At 39.1% G+C, this 16280-nt stretch overlaps 1 protein-coding gene across 2 annotated transcripts in view; it reads left to right on the top strand.

Annotated features, from left to right (window-relative positions):
- MTERF1 (mitochondrial transcription termination factor 1) overlaps positions 1-15778 on the top strand; it is a 253282-nt gene extending 237504 nt beyond the window's left edge. The window contains exon 8 of one of the 2 annotated variants that reach the window (XR_004432710.1): positions 14029-15778. The gene's annotated coding sequence lies outside the window, so the exon portion shown is untranslated. The remainder of the gene's footprint in view (positions 1-14028) is intronic. The other variant, XR_004432711.1, reaches the window with a different exon arrangement.
- Positions 15779-16280: the final 502 nt, after the last annotated feature.

The following is a 16280-nucleotide window of genomic DNA, read 5'->3' as shown; positions in this document are numbered from 1 at the left end:
AAACTGTAAAAGTATTAGAAGAAAGCATAAGGAAAAATATATACAACATTGGTCTAGGCAATGATTTTTTGGGTTTGACCACAAAAGCTCAGGCAAGAAAAACAAAAATAGACAATAGAATTACATCAAACTAAAAAGCTTCTGCACAGGAAAGGAAACAATCAGTAGAGTCAAGAGGCAACCTATGGATTTGGAGAAAATATTTTCAAAGCATACATCTGATAAGGGGTTAATATCCAAAATATATAAGAAGCTCAAACAACTCATTAGCAATAAAACAAATAACCTGATTTAAAAAAAAAAGCACTGAATAGGCGTTTCTTAAAAGATGTCATACAAATAGCCAACAGATATATGAAAAAATTCTCAACATCATTAATCATTGGAGAAATGCAAATTAAAACCGCAATAAGATATCACCTCACACCTTTCAGGGTCGCTATTATCAAGAAGTGAAATATAACAAGTGTTGGCAAGGATATGGAAAAAACAGTACATTGTGGATGTGAATGTAAGTTAGACATGGGAAAACTGTATGGAGGTTTCTCAAAAAACTAAAAATAGAATTACCATATTGTTCGGCGATCTCACTTCTGCATATATATATTCAAATGATTTGAAATCAGTATGTCAAAGAGGTATCTGCATGCCTGTGTTCACTGTAACATTATTCACAATAGCTAAGTTGTGAAATCAACCTAAATGTCTATCATCAGATGAATGGATAAAGAAAATGTGGTATATAACACAAGGGAGTGCTATTTAGCCTTTAAAAAAAGTGGGAACTTCTGTCATTCACAACAACATAAATGAACTTAGAGGACATTATGTTAAGTACAATAAGCCAGATACAGAAAGACAAATACCACATGTTCTCACTTATATTTTGGATCTAAAACAATAGAACTTATAGAAGCAGAGAGCAGATTGGTGCTTACCAGAGACTGGGTGGAGGGAATGAGGAGATGTTGGTCAGAGGGTACAGTGTTTCAGGTAGACAGAAGGAATACATGATAAGTATTTGAAGTAATGAGTGGTAAAAACAAGAATCTCAGGTCGGTTTTTAGTATTGCTTACCTTGCAGTTTCAGGGTTGGTGTACCTCAGAACCCATGTGATTACTGCTGTAGTTCGAATGTGTCCCCCAAAAGTTCATGTGTTGGAAACATGATTGCTAATATAACAGTATTAAGAGATGTGGCCTATAAGAAGGGATTGAGTCATGAGGGCGGAGCTCTCATGAACGGATTAATGTTTTTATCATGGGAGTTAGTTCTTGAAGGAGTGAGTTGTTATAAAAGTGAGGTTGGCTCTCTCTTGTGCTCTCTTTGGCACTCGCTTGCCCTTTCACTTTCTGCTATGTTATGACACAGCATGAATACCCTTGCAAGAGGCCAGTATCATGCTGTTGGACTTCCCAGCTTACAGAATCATGAGCTAAATAAACTCCTTTTCTTTATAAATTACCCATTATGTGATATTCTGTTATAGCAATAGAAAATGGACAAGTCGGTCACTCATTGGCCTATGAGGAGTGTATAATTTTCTGGAGTAAATAAATGGGGAAGGGTAGGGAAGGAGGGACACAGGGAGAAACGAAGTGAGATGGCTCTTAGGTAACCTTTTTCCTCCTGTTGCTCACATTTTCCTCACAGTATTTCCAGCTTTGAAAGTCCCAATGCTGGCAGTTCTTCCCAATGTTCTGAGAAAATGGGAATATGCCTGGTGTGCCGGACTAGTATTATTTGACCCTGTGTGGGAAATACCAGCAATCACACTAGGCCCAGGGCCCCCTTCCTCACTGCTCCTACTCTGTCAGGGTTTCCCAGCCCTCCAGAGATTCAGTGGCTGCCACCACTACAAATGGAATATCCTATTCCCCTTGCCAGTTCAAACTGGGGATGCTCGGAAGGAACATTATTAAAACCAATGTTTTTAAACCCACAAAATCCTAGGGATAGATGAGCCTACAAGGCATGGATTTCTTATCACAAGATAGTTTATTCACATGAGTTTGTTTGATTGGCACCATTTTAGATAATCATGCCTGGATCCTGTCTCCCTTCCCTTAGCTTGGCCTCAGCTGAAAGAAAAGTTCTCTTGCTTGTGCTTTAACATGGTTGATCTGGGCAGGCCTGGAGGAGCTCTGGAGGTCTGTAAAGGAGGTAAGCTCTCCAGGAGGCTGAAGTTCAGAAAAACTGGAATTAATACTCCTTTTACTTAGGATTGTCTCTTCTCAGAGTTAATCAATAACGAGACTGAAATTTCTCACCAGGAAATGATGTAAAATCAGTAAAAGGTTCAGAAATGGTGGCCGGGGATTTACATTAAGTGGGACTGGTCTTAGCCTCGTTGTACATGCCAAAAAAAGCATACATTTTATTTCTAATTGCGTTAAAATACGTATAGTTCAGTAATGTTATATGTCTTCACATTGTTGTACAACCGATCTCAAGAACTTTTTCATCTTGTCAAACTGCAACTCTATATCCATAAAACAACAACTCTCCTGTGAAATATATGCATATATTTTAACTGAAATATTTTTCCCCATCTCTTCACTTGGCTACCTCGTCTTTCAGGCCTTAATTTAGATGCCACCTTTTCCGGGACACCTTCCATGATCATTTATGTTCAGTGCCCTGAGTGCCCTCTTTTGTATGACTTGTTCTGTTTGACTGTAATTATATGTTTAATTTAGACTGTGAGCTCTTCAGTGGTTGGCAAGGGGTCAGTCTTATCGATTGTTGTCTCCTCAGAGCTTAGTGCCTGAAAAGGAGGTGCTTCGTAAGTAATTGTTAAATTAAAAACCATCTGTAACATTACCGAGACTTACTTTAGACCCAAGTGAAATGAGTTGGGATGGAGTTTAGACAGATCACATCTGCCCACAGGGTGTATATCCCAAACCTTCTGTCAACTACTTGTACTTGAGAGGAAAGAGAGGCACCAGGAAAACAAAACCTTCTGAGAATGACTCTGCTTTCAAGAAATGAAATGATAGGAACACATGTAGTACGGGGGAAGGAAAATAGGATTGGAAATTAGAAGTCCTGAAGTAGAGCCCTAGCTTCTCTACTAATTACCTTTGTGATCTTAGACAATTCATGGAACCTCTCTGAATGAAAGTTTCCTCATCTGTAAACTATGGCTAACATAAAACCTGCCACCTTCTGTCACAGAGCTCTTGTGAAGTAATGAAAATGCTTTGTGAACTATAAAACAGCATAGAGGCATTAATTATTAGAACTGTAATATTACAGTGAGGGTTGTAACTTAGGGAAGGGCAAGCAGGATTCCTGGATGCCTCCAGGAGTCTGGAGGCTCCAAGTTCAACTTCACAGATAATTTTTCTTTGGAGACTGAGCTGAGGCTTTAGAACCTGATTCTCTCATAGAGAATGGCCAGCTTCATTTTCCTTGACTGCATTGCTTGGCCTTCAGGGAGGCCAAGCAATATGCAAAAGGGATAATATGAGAACAATAAAAAGAATCCCTGTGTAGAAAATCGAGATTTAGAGAAAGCAAGATTGGAGGTCAGGAGAAAAATCACAGGGTGAGTACTGGGGACATGGCTGATACTTTCTTTTTCAGCCATGTGAACCCAGGCGAGTTTATTCTCCTGGAAATTTTACCAGGCTGGTGTCTTGCTCCAGATGAGCCTCTGTTTCAAAATGCAATTGTAGTTCAAGACCGTTTCAAAACGCCAGAAAACTGGAATAAAAATCTTTTTTTTTTTTTTATAAGAGTCATCCCATCGGCCTGGATGCTCTGAAGTTTCCAGACTGCCTTCTCCCTTGTTATAAGAGATTAAGAGATATCCACTTAAGGGGTACCATGAAGTTGCTCTAACTTTAAGTTTAGACTTGGAGAAGTTAAAAGCTGTGCAACCTGATCTGAATAGAAATGTGGTCACAAAGCGTAAAGAAAGTCAATGAAAACAGGATTTTAATATTTTAGAAGCCATTTCCTCTGCTGCATTGGAAATTCAAATAGAACAGCACGGGGGCATGGGAATTGGAAGCAGAATATAAAACCTACCAGGACAGAAAAGCAAAACAGATATGCCTCATTTCATTGTCCATCATAAATAGTTCTTAATAAACAGCTCAAATATGGGAAACTTTCCTTGTCTTATTTAATCTCAAGGAATAAAAAGCAAACTTAGGAACGCAGGTGAAGTTTTGAAATTGGGCAATTTTGGCCCAGTTATTATGCTGTTAAATGTTTATGTATATGAAACATATTCTTGGAAGATGTCTGGAGCCTGTCGGTTACTTCAAATCACTTTCACGTCCACATCTGTTTCCCATTATGAATCTCTTCAGATTTGATTTTTTCCCTATTGCTCACTTTCTCATTGTAAAACAACTAATATATTTATTTAATTTTACTTCTCCCATGCTTTTTGTTCCCTTTGATGTGTATAAAATGTGGCTACTACCCAGAAACACCCAAATGGAGAAGAGTAATTCTTAATGCTAAAAGATTGGTAAAATCACTTTTCCTTTGATTCAGTAAATAGGGCTGTCAGTTTGGTAGGTGAAAATGTATATTTGAAATCTGACAAAATGCCAACATATGACATCAAATTGTGGGCCAGGAACACTCCCATTGAGTGGATCCTCCAGTGACACGTTAGGAATGCATTTGCTGGGAAGGCATTCCACCCAACTCACATCCCTCAAGGTGATTAATTGCCTGGTGTGCCTGCTTTGTGCTTTGAACTTGAAAAGCCCAATATAAATACAAAGTATCTCAGGATGGGGATGGTGGTGAGGATGCTAATGACAGGATGATACATAAGAACCTTAGTGAAATGTGACTTTAAACACTTAACCAGAATTCAATATTTTTTCTCTCTCTCTTTTTTTTTCTTTTTGACACAAGGAAATAGCATTTGAATCCATGCAGGAATTCACTGGGTTTGCTTCCAAGATGGCATATTGCTTTACTTCCATTCACAATGATTTTCAGGTTTTCACACACGGTACATGAATTACTGGTTCTGTGTTCCCATCACTTCGGCTGCTATTAACAACTGGAGAAAAGAATCTATAAAACTGTATAGCCTATACTTATCTCTGAACAGATTTAATTGGCCACACCTTAAAAGGAATTCCTTCCTTTGAATATATTGTGCAACCAATGCTTCCCCCCAACCCCACCCCACTGCCTCCTCCTGACTTCCAATCAATTTGGGGCCTAAGGCTGGTGTAATCCATAGTTGACAGATATGTTTAATGAGCCTGGCTTTGAGCATTTGTAGCTGAGGGACTGCGGATTAGGTTTTATCTTATTTCACATCTTGATTAATAATCTGGGAGGAAGCTTCGACATGCTAATGGAATGAAATTTGCAGTGTGAATGAAGCTGGGAGACCTTGCAAAGCAAGAGGGAGCTTAGAAAAGCCAGTGTGGGGTGGGCAGGTGGGAAGGCCTGTGTGAGGTGGCCCCATGGCGCTGTTCTGCAGAGGGGCTGTGGTGAGAGCCAGAGGCCCAACCCTTTCCTAGTGTTGCCACACGGGATTTGAAGGGCTGTAGCTTGTGTGGCTGCCCAGCACAGAGCTCTTTTGCAATGTGTTACTCACTGCTAGTTCATGCCAATTTTGGGAAAGTAATCAGAAACACAGGTTTTCCACATTAAGGAGGAAACCGGACAGCAGCAGTGCTCAAACAGATCTGGAGGCAGTACTTCCTTATGGGGTGGGCTGTTGGGAAGTGTTTCATGAATGGGCTTCACCACCTGCACATGTGGAAACCTCTTGCTCTGGTCACCTGAATTAATTCTCTTGGCCTATCAAAGTGCTTCTAGAACAGCTTCTCTACTAGGGGAGAAATGCCACCTAAATCTTCCTCCAAACAGAAGCATTCTCCAGTGATCGAAAGAGCTGGATCTCTGTATTAGAAAAATCTTAACTTGATGTTCTCTCTGATCTATGTACCCATTTTAATGAATCTAGTAGAGGCTGAATACTCTGACTCCCCTTCCTGTGGTGATATAAATGCTTTCCCCGCAAGGTTCGAGTTAACCCAGCTGCCTTGATTTGTGCGAGGAGTACTGGTGGGCCAGTTTAAAGTGAAAATGGGGCTAGAGAGCACACAGTGTGGCTTATTTATTCTCGATTACTTTGCCTGTTGCTTTCCAGTGGTGACTTTCAAGAAACAAATAAATTATACTTTTAAAACAAGAAAGGAAATTAGAGTCAAAAGTCTTTATTTCACTCCATCTCTGCCTGAACCTGAGGCCTGTAGAGGAGACTTGCCTTGCCCAGAGTTACCAGGATGGATATGAATGGAGCTGGGATGTGAATAGTTCTTTGCTTCTCCTTCCGTCCTCTCTCCCTCCACAGAATTCCTGAGCTGCCCAGTATTTAGACTGTAGGCCACATGGATATCTGTCATGTCCTGGGGAGACTCACTAAATAACATATGGCTTTTGATTAATTTATCAGTCATAGGATCAGGAATTTTGAAGATTTAGGAAAAGCCTTATGACATACTTTATGGAATTTTAAAAATGTACCAGAAGTGAAGAACATGTTAACTTTTGAGCACTTTGCTCATAGGAAATGTTGCTCCTGAAATTTTCAGAGAAGGCATGGAGAAGGAATCAGGGAAAGAATTTGATTTTTGTAAACTCTTTTGAAATTACTGTCAATTTCAAAGCTATTTATGTATCCTAGTTCTTTGGCTTGGTGAATAAAGGAAACTTCTGTAACATCTGGAAAGATGAAAATGCCAAACAAATTATACTTCCCAATGAACCCATTCTGTTGTAGTTTTAATATCGAGCGACATACTGGTTAAAAATCTCAGTGCATTGTCATTGAAATGATTGGAAGAGAGAAGGCTTTCATATCAAAATTAGCCACTTAAGAGCAAATTGAAAGATAGGGCAGGGGAGGACTCTTGGAAGAAGAAGGAGGAGAAAATATAATAGAAATAATTCATGGAGACCTGTTATTTTAGTTTTAGCACAGTTTTTACTGTGTGTCTGGCAGATTAACATATTACTACTTATTCATCATAATATTTATCTGTGAAAAAAGGTGAAAGTTTAATTTATTTGAAGGTTGTTATTATGTCTTGGAATGAAGATATTGGACAAGTATAAATATAAGTGTGATTATTTTTACTATCTTTGGTTTAAACTCCTACCTTCAAAGTCAGTGGTGAAGGAGGGGTTCCTAACGCCTAGGAGTTTGTGACAGGTCTCTGAAGTATAAATTTTGATTCACCCTAAATATGAAAAACATGTATTTCCCAGAAGAATATATTTGACCTTTTAAAAAGTTTTATTTTCTAATAAAATAATGCTGGTGTAAGGGATTTTTTTCTAAATGTATAACTTGCTTGAATTGTGTGAGCTTTATAAGTTTAAGAGCATGTGGTCAAAGCAGTGTGTACGCATAGAAGTACAGAAAAGCCCTACTTAAAGAAAGAAGTAAAATAGTGGGAAGGGAAGCAAAGGAAAAATAAAATCAAGTTGGAATCAAAGGAGGGGTAAAAATGTCAGTGGAAAAATAGGAGAGTCCAAATCTTCTTGAATATTTTATAGCAAGCTTTAGAGCAAGCTTGATCACCCAAAGGACACACTGCAGGGATTAGTGTTCGAAAATGAACAACAGATGTTGCATGTCAACAGATAATATCCCAGTGGGTGAAGAGCATTTAGGGTGAAAGAAAGTAAAACACATTGTCAGGTTGTCTCTGGTAGTTTGGGTAAATCTTTGATGAGGAATAAGTTTCTTGTGTAACTGTCAGAGGTTTATTGGAGCAACCCAGTGATTTTTCCAGTTAATGGGGTTCTAGTGAATATGCAAGGAAGATTAATCAGGTAATGGTCACTTATAGAACATCACTTATAAGTCACTGAACTTTGACATAAACCCTTCTTTGAAGGAGGCTATAACTGAAAATGATTGACAAATGTCATTGAGGAAGTTGGCTTGAGTACGGAGGAATTATTGCTCTTTTTAGCACTGAGACCTCCTCAAAAATATTTTTCCTGGTCACTACATTTGTAAGGTGGCTGTATCCTACTTCCTCAGTGATCTTTATTCCATTTCTCCACTTTACTGTCTTGATTTATCATTCTGTGAAACTGTGTACATGTTTGTTTCTTTGGTCACTATCTGTCTTTCTTATCAGAATAAAACTCCATGAAATTAGAGATGACCTTCATTTTCTTCATCACAATATACCCAATGCCTAGAATAGTGCCTGGTACATGGTGGGAAGTTCAAAATGCATCCAGTGGTATTTCAGACATAATATTTAATTCTATAACTTGAATGAAGAATCAATATATTAAGTCATGATAAGCAGAAAGATAGAACTCAGGGAGAAGAGAAGATGGAAGAGAGAGACAATTTGCAATTTGCATATCTTTCATGTTTCTTGACTGTGGATTAAGAAAGTATCAAGTCTGGACTGCTGAGTGTAGACAGTCTCTGATCAATCTGATGTCTTTCAGAAACTTGCATCAAAGGACAAGACAACATGGAAGTGATGTCTTTATTTCAAGTGAGACCACTGAGCATCAAATATATCTATCAGCTCATTCTTTTTTTTTTTTTTTTTTTGAGACGGAGTCTCGCTCTGCCGCCCAGGCTGGAGTGCAGTGGCCGGATCTCAGCTCACTGCAAGCTCCGCCTCCTGGGTTCACGCCGTTCTCCTTCCTCAGCCTCCCACGTAGCTGGGACTACAGGCGCCCGCCACCTCGCCCGGCTAGTTTTTTCTATTTTTTTAGTAGAGACGGGGTTTCACCGTGTTAGCCAGGATGAACTCGATCTCCTGACCTCGTGATCCGCCCGTCTCGGCCTCCCAAAGTGCTAGGATTACAGGCTTGAGCCACCGCGCCCGGCCTATCAGCTCATTTTTATCTCATCTCTTCCTCTCTCCTGCCCCCAACTTCCCTAAACAAAAATACTGAGGATTACTGTTCTATTTTTAGAAACTAGGACACTAACTTTTCTGCCAAAATAATTAATCTATTCACTCAGTATATATTATTTGATAACATACTAAGCAATGGGGCCTCCCAAAGAGACTAAGACATTGTTTTAACTTTGGATGAACTTTATCTTTAATGACTAACAGATCTCTAGCTGATATTGTGATTGGTGAGATTCCAAGGTTATTGTTCTCAAATGGGAATAATGACCCTATTAGGATCTTTTGGTCTCTAGCTTTATTGCTTTGCTTTGGGACATCAGTGGGAAAGGGAAAGATCTAGAAATGGAATTTGTATAACTTACGTTCACTGAAAATAACACTCAAAAATTAAATAACCGTTTCAAAATGATTGCCATCTTAAATTACTGACAAAATTTTAAAAATAATTAACAAAATTATTCTGCCAAACACTTCATTGAGCTCTGTTCCTCCCATTAATTTAGTGAGCTTGTTTTTCTTCTGTGAAGGGTCAGTTCTGTTCAACAGATTGAGTGCCTACTCTGTGGTACTGTGTCTATCCAAAATGAGATAGAAAAAACCCTTGCTCTTAGGAGCTCAAAATCCAGTGGAGGAGACAGACAAACTGTAACCAAAAATACTACAATAAGAACAGAAGTCTGCACAACATCCTGGAGTAGCTCAGAAAAGCGTCGGTTAACTCTCTGAACAATGAATGAGTAAAAAGAATAGGGAGGTGACGTAAGCCAAGAAGGCCTACCTTTTTATGAAGAGGAACTACTTCAAATCTCTCCCGAATCTGGAGGGTGGAAGTGCAGACATCAGTCTCGCAGAAAGGTTGGCACTGGAGAGCCTGTGAGTTGTTCCAGGTTTGTTTCTCAATCTAAGCATTGAGATCGTGGTAGGCTACATGGCTTTAGTATTGGGAGATGAGTCTAGCCTATATTTTTTCATAAAGGTAAATTTATTTTGCTTAAGAAATGTCTCTTAATCTGAGACTATGTCTAGTTTGGTGTTTAAAATATTGTTTCTTTTGCAAAATGATAACAATGAGAGGTTATTGTTGTTTTAATGCATTTATTTGGCAGAGATATACCCGGGATCAGGAATCAAGGGGAGTCAACAGAAAAGACAATAGGAGTTAAGCAGAAGTGACATGTTGGTTGTGCAGGAAAAGTATCTCTTCAGAGCTGTTTTTAAAACCTTGGTGGTGCATATTTGTGCTGTGTGTGTGTGTGTGTGTGTGTACATATGTGTTTTATGACACTACTGTGTACTGGGCAGTCCAGCCATAAAAATGGAGGGAAGAACCACTGCCTGCTTGGCTCCCTCCTGGTAAAGAGAAAAGGTAGAGATACAGTGGAGAGACAGCAACAATCTCATTAACAGTCCTTTCAATCAGTGGTCCATCAGGGAGGCAGGTGGTGAGGTGAGGAGATGGGGAGGGGAACCTCTAATCAGGTAGAGGAACTGAGATGGAATTTCTCACCTTTTTTCTTCACAAGCCCTGCTAGAGAGCTGCTGCTTTATTCTGTAATCAGATGGGTGTGGGTTTGAATTTGAGCTCTTTCACTCACTAGCTCTCATAGCAGTGCTATGAAAATGAACTATGACAATCTGTATGATAGTTGTTTAGCAGAGTATCTGGCACATAGCAAATGTTCAGTAAATATTACTACTGCCACCACTGTTGTTATTAAGTAGTTCCATTCATACTAAACCACCACTGCCAATCCAGAAGCAGAAACTACCATTAATCAGCTTTGGGGAAATATAAGAAGTAGGACCTGAGTGCTGGAGGTTAGAGTCGTTCCAGTAAGGTCTGGGGATTGCAGCAAAGGAGAAAGAGCAATCCTAAGGACAAAAGCAGCGAGGGCAAAGGAGTCCTGCAACTGTTCAGCCAACGGTGTCAGTAAATTGGATTTAAGTTAGTCAGGGATGGGGAGAAACAAACAAAAAGCAGATGCCATTGGAAAAATAAAAATAACTAGGATGACAGAGATATGTAAAAACAAATCAGTCCGTAAATTTGTATGGCAAGATTATGAACAGAATCCAAATATCAAACAATTTTATGGTCTAACTATAACCTTCCCTTTGAAATGAAGATATCATTGCCAGTCCTTGAGGGTTCAGCACATTTTGGATTTAAATTAAATGTATAAATCTCCTTCTTCAGTCTGGAATAACCAGATTTTGAACATTTTAAGCTACCTTCTCTGTCTTGCAGCTTTAAAAATGATAACACAACATTATTTGTAGTATTGACAGTAATGTGTAATTATCATGCTATCTTAATTTGATTTAGAAACAGATCCAGCAGAGAAAGTAATGAGGTTTCCTTTAAAGGAGAGAGTAGGTAAGATAGGGTAGAGCTGGCTATGTCCGTAGTCCCAGCATTCTAGAATCCAATGACTCATGCATTTATCAAACATGGAGTGAGCAGTGGGAAATACAGGTAAAGAGAGTCTCAAGGTGCCTCCCTGTAAAGAGTTTATAATCTGGAGAGTAATGAGACATGAAGAAACAATACAAAGTAATGTGGGAGATCGTAAAATAGGGACTCAAATAATATGCTATGGGAGTCTAGGGGAAAAAAATCCCCTAACTTGCATTGGGTTGTCATCAAAGATTTCCACAAAAAGAATGCAGGCTGAATCACCTGAACAGAAATTTTCAGAGTAGAATTAAGGACTGAAAGGGTAGGAGGTAAGGTGGGGACAGGTTTTCAGGGTAGAAAGCTGTCTATAGAGAACATGTCACTTTCAGAGAACAAGTATTTCACTGTGGCTGGAATAAAGGATACCTTTAGGAAAATGTCAGAAGATGTGATGGGAAAGGTAGGCAGGGGATAGATCACAAGTGGATTTTTATGACTCAATAACAAATTTGAATTAATCCTGTAGGTGGGGGAGCACTTTGACCAGATGGTGGGGGAGCATTTTGACCAGATGGCATTTTAGAAAGATACTCATTGTTGATGTGGAGACTAGATTCGATTGTTTAGAGACCAAAGATGGTGACTCAAGGTAGGAGGCTACCACATGGTATAGGTGGGATGTCACAAGGTAGTGGTTAAACTGAGGCAGTGGTTGTGAGAATGGAGAGGAGGGTGATAATCTGGGTATGTGGGGAGTGGTGATAATGTGGGTTAGGAATGAAGATGGGGTGTTGGATTATATTCTGAATTCTCCCTTAGGAGCTAGGTAGATGAAGATGCCAATCACCAATTTAAAGGATAAAAGACAAGTTAAGATTTGAAGGGTTTTCTTTAAAATACACTCCATTCTCTGAATTAAAATCAGTAAAAGGATTTTGGGTGATAAACTTGCCATGTGATTCACAAGTCCCCATCTCCCAGACTTTGTGTTTTTTTTCCTCTACTTGGAATGTTCTCCCTCAACCTTCTACAAATTCAAGAGCTATCTATTCTTCTAGATCCAGCACAAATGCCAACTTTCCCAGGAGGCCCTCTTGCATCCTGCAGCAGTCAAAAGTAATTTGCTCAGTGGCTCACTGTTATGTACCAGTTGTGTGACCTAACCACCCTCTCTTTCCATTTTGTCATCTGTAAAAAGGGGTTAGTATTAGTATCCACCTCACAAGCTTACTTATTAAATAAATTCACTTGGGTAAAGCAATTTGAACAGTACCAAGCACACAGAAAGCGCAGTAATGCTGGCTGTTATTGTCATCCTCCCTTCTGGTACTAAACCATTCCTACATTGTATTATAGTAGTTAATTATGTAAGTGTCTGTCTCCCTGACCAGACTACTCCTTGAGGGTAGGAATCATCTTTTGAATTTCTTTCAGTACCAAGCATAATGCCTTACACAACAAATATTTATTGATCCACTGAGCTCTTCCATACTGTTGTTTTGGGCTACAGAGTTTTCTTGTTTAGGGCAAGCAATACATTTCAACTTATTTTTCTCCCCTCAGGCTTGAAGAATCAGCCCAGTGTTTGAAACAATTTAAGAGGTATAGTTGATGGTTAAGATATGCTGTCATTCATATTTATGGTTTCCTTAATACTAAATACTTGGGCAGGAAAGCAACCACTGATTATTTCATTTTTCAAGTGGGAAACCTGGCCTTCTTTATTACTTGGTTTCCAGGAATGGTGAAAACTGAGGACTATTTGTGATTTTCCAAAGAATATCTATATTATCTCAGAATTCATAACTTCCTAGTTTTTCTATCTACTTCACTGATGCTAAGCTAAGAAAGTGACTTACTATCCAATTGTCCACCCACACAATAATTGTGTGGTCTAATAATTCAAGGCCATATTTTCCCAATTTAATGATAAGTATGTCTTAAATTCTTGTTTCTAGTAAGGCTAGTCCATAGCAAATAAAACCCATTGTCATCTGAGTCTAGTCGTGGCATGTCTTTTTTATAGGTGGTTCCACATAAGTGAGTTTTTCAGGTAACTAAAGCTTGTAATTCAGATGCCCAAATGGTTTTCATTTTAATTACATGGATTAGGCCGGGCGCGGTGGCTCAAGCCTGTAATCCCAGCACTTTGGGAGGCCGAGACGGGCGGATCATGAGGTCAGGAGATCGAGACCATCCTGGCTAACACGGTGAAACCCCGTCTCTACTAAAAATACAAAAAAACTAGCCGGGCGAGGTGGCGGGCGCCTGTAGTCCCAGCTACTCGGGAGGCTGAGGCAGGAGAATGGCGTAAACCCGGGAGGCGGAGCTTGCAGTGAGCTGAGATCCGGCCACTGCACTCCAGCCTGGGCGACAGAGCGAGACTCCGTCTCAAAAAAAAAAAAAAAAAAAAAAAAAAAAAAAAAAAAATTACATGGATTAGAAATTATTTAAAATAATGACTCCCTTTTTTTGCTTTCTTAAACATAGTATCTCAAACATAAGATTACCTTTTATTGATAAGTTATTAATGTACAATTTAATTAAATAAGCTTTTATTTAGTACTGTACCACATACTAAATGCTGAGGACCCAAACCTAAAGATTTGAATTCCGCCTGCTATGCAGTGCTTTTATTATTGTGGGAGTGACTCTGGGAGATATTGAGCTATATAGGACTGTTTGTCTCTGCACTAATATCTCTTAACTGCTCTGCCCTTTTAGATTTTTAGATACACTTTTTTGGAATTTTTCCAGCTTCTGCTCCTCTGTTGTGCTGTGTCAACCACCAAGTTGTGCCAGCTGAGAATTGTGGTCTCAGGTCTCCATCTAGATCTTTGGTTGTGTGGCCACATGGATTCAGGCAGCTGAACTCGAGCATGGAGGCATAGGCTTTCCCTCTAAGGGTCTCAGGAAGACCACCAAACATCAGGGGAAACCGAGGCTGAGGTCTACATGCAACAGTGTTTGAAGAGCATGAGAACACACTGAGACCAGCAGAAAGGTATATAAAGTTTGTTGAGAAACTCAGATAATCTGTCCAGCTGTGCCTAGCTCCTCTGGATTTAAGGGACCTTCTTTTTCATGGAAAGGAGTTTTTTCTGGAGATCAGCCTCTGAAGATGGAGCCGAGGCCATGATCACAGTCTCCTGTGTGAGAAATCATTTCCTGATGCTCCTGGCATTCTTCCAGAAACCCCTCTTTCCACTTTCTAATGCTGCCATAATTACCTATAGGTTACAAAATATTTTCTGTCTGTTCTTGCTAGAAAAATGTGTGAAGAGAGAGTAGATAGGTTCTAACCTTTGGTCTATGATTTAGGCCATTCTTGCATTGCTATAAAGAAATACCTGAGACTGGGTAATTTATAAAGAAAAGAGGCTTAATTGGCCATGATTCTGCAGGCTGTACAGGAAGCATGGTGCTGGCATCTACTCAGCTTTGGGAGGCCTCAAGGAGCTTTCACTCATGGCAGAGGGTAAAGCAGGAGCTTGCCTGTCACATGGTGAAAGCAGGAGCAAGAAAGAGAGGAGGGAGCTGCCACATATGTTTAAACAACCAGCTCTTGTGCGAACTCACTACCATGAGGACAGCATCAAGCCATGAGGGATCCACCCCCACGACCCAAACACCTCCCACTAGGCCCCAACTCCAATATTGGGGATTACATTTCCACATGAGATTTGGAGGGGATAAATGTCCAAACTGTATCTGTCCATTTGTAATCTACATGAAATTTAGTCTATTGACTTTATAGCATCTCTTTGTCTTTCTGTATTGCTTGGTTCTTGACTATTTGTGGGGATAGTTGATGTCATAAAACAAATGAGTTATCACAGTCTCTGGAACTGTTATTGAAATGATTTTTGCCAGTATTTTTCTAGGAATATATGTCAAGTTTTTATGCTTTCATTTTAAAGACATTTTCTTTGTTTTCTAAAGATAAATATTACTTAACACTATCAGCAACTTCATTTTCCACTTCACTTCTTTAGGAGTTTTAAAAAAACACTGATTAGTGGCACTAAAATAGTTACATTAAATACTCTGAAATGTAGCTCACCAGAGAATGTAGATGAATAGTATTTTTCTTAGTAAAATATGCTGTTTAAACTCCTCTTCCTCTCTCATTTTTCTTAATCCTTCTCTTTCCATTTCCTCTCTATTAGTACTTGGACTCATTAGACTCAACTACCTCCTTCCCTTCTGTTCTTTATCTGGTATTTAGTTAACACTATATTCTAGGTGCTCACTGTAGGAACTTATATTCTAGAAGGGAGGGCAATGTACAGAAATTCCATAATAAAACAGAATATGTGCTTAAATGCTATAAGAGTTATAAAATGTATTAGGAGAGATTCTTCATTAAGGAGAGATGATTCTTGATTGAGTGATCATAATGGTGATTAATTAGCAGAGAACAAGTTTTTAGAAATGTACACTCTATGTAAATTTGTTTAAGTTTTTCTAGATTCTGGATATTAGTCCTTTGTCAGATGGATAGATTGCAAAAATTTTCTCCCATTCTGTAGGTTGCCTGTTCATTCTGATGACAGTTTCTTTTGCTGTGCAGAAGCTTTTTAGTTTAATTAGATCCCATTTGTCAATTTTGGCTTTTGTTGCCATTGCTTTTGGTGTGTTAGTCATGAAGTCTTTGCCCATGCCTATGTCCTGAATGGTATTGCCTAGGTTTTCTTCTAGGGTTTTTATGGTTTTCAATTTTACATTTAAGTCTTTAATCCATCTTGAGTTAATTTTTGTATGAGGTGTAAGGAAGGGGTGCAGTTTCAGTTTTCTGCATATGGCTACCCAGTTTTCCACATCAAAAAGTGGGCAAAGGATATGAACAGACACTTCTCAAAAGAAGACATTTATGTGGCCAACAAACATATGAAAAAAAGCTCATCATCACTGGCATTAGAGAAATGAAAATCAAAACTACAATGAGATACCATTTCATGACAGTTAAAATGGCAATCATTAA

The sequence above is a fragment of the Trachypithecus francoisi genome, unplaced genomic scaffold (assembly GCF_009764315.1).
Source record: "Trachypithecus francoisi isolate TF-2019V2 unplaced genomic scaffold, Tfra_2.0 Lachesis_group4, whole genome shotgun sequence".
Taxonomy (NCBI): domain Eukaryota; kingdom Metazoa; phylum Chordata; class Mammalia; order Primates; family Cercopithecidae; genus Trachypithecus; species Trachypithecus francoisi.
This window is presented reverse-complemented; position numbering and strand designations above follow the sequence as displayed.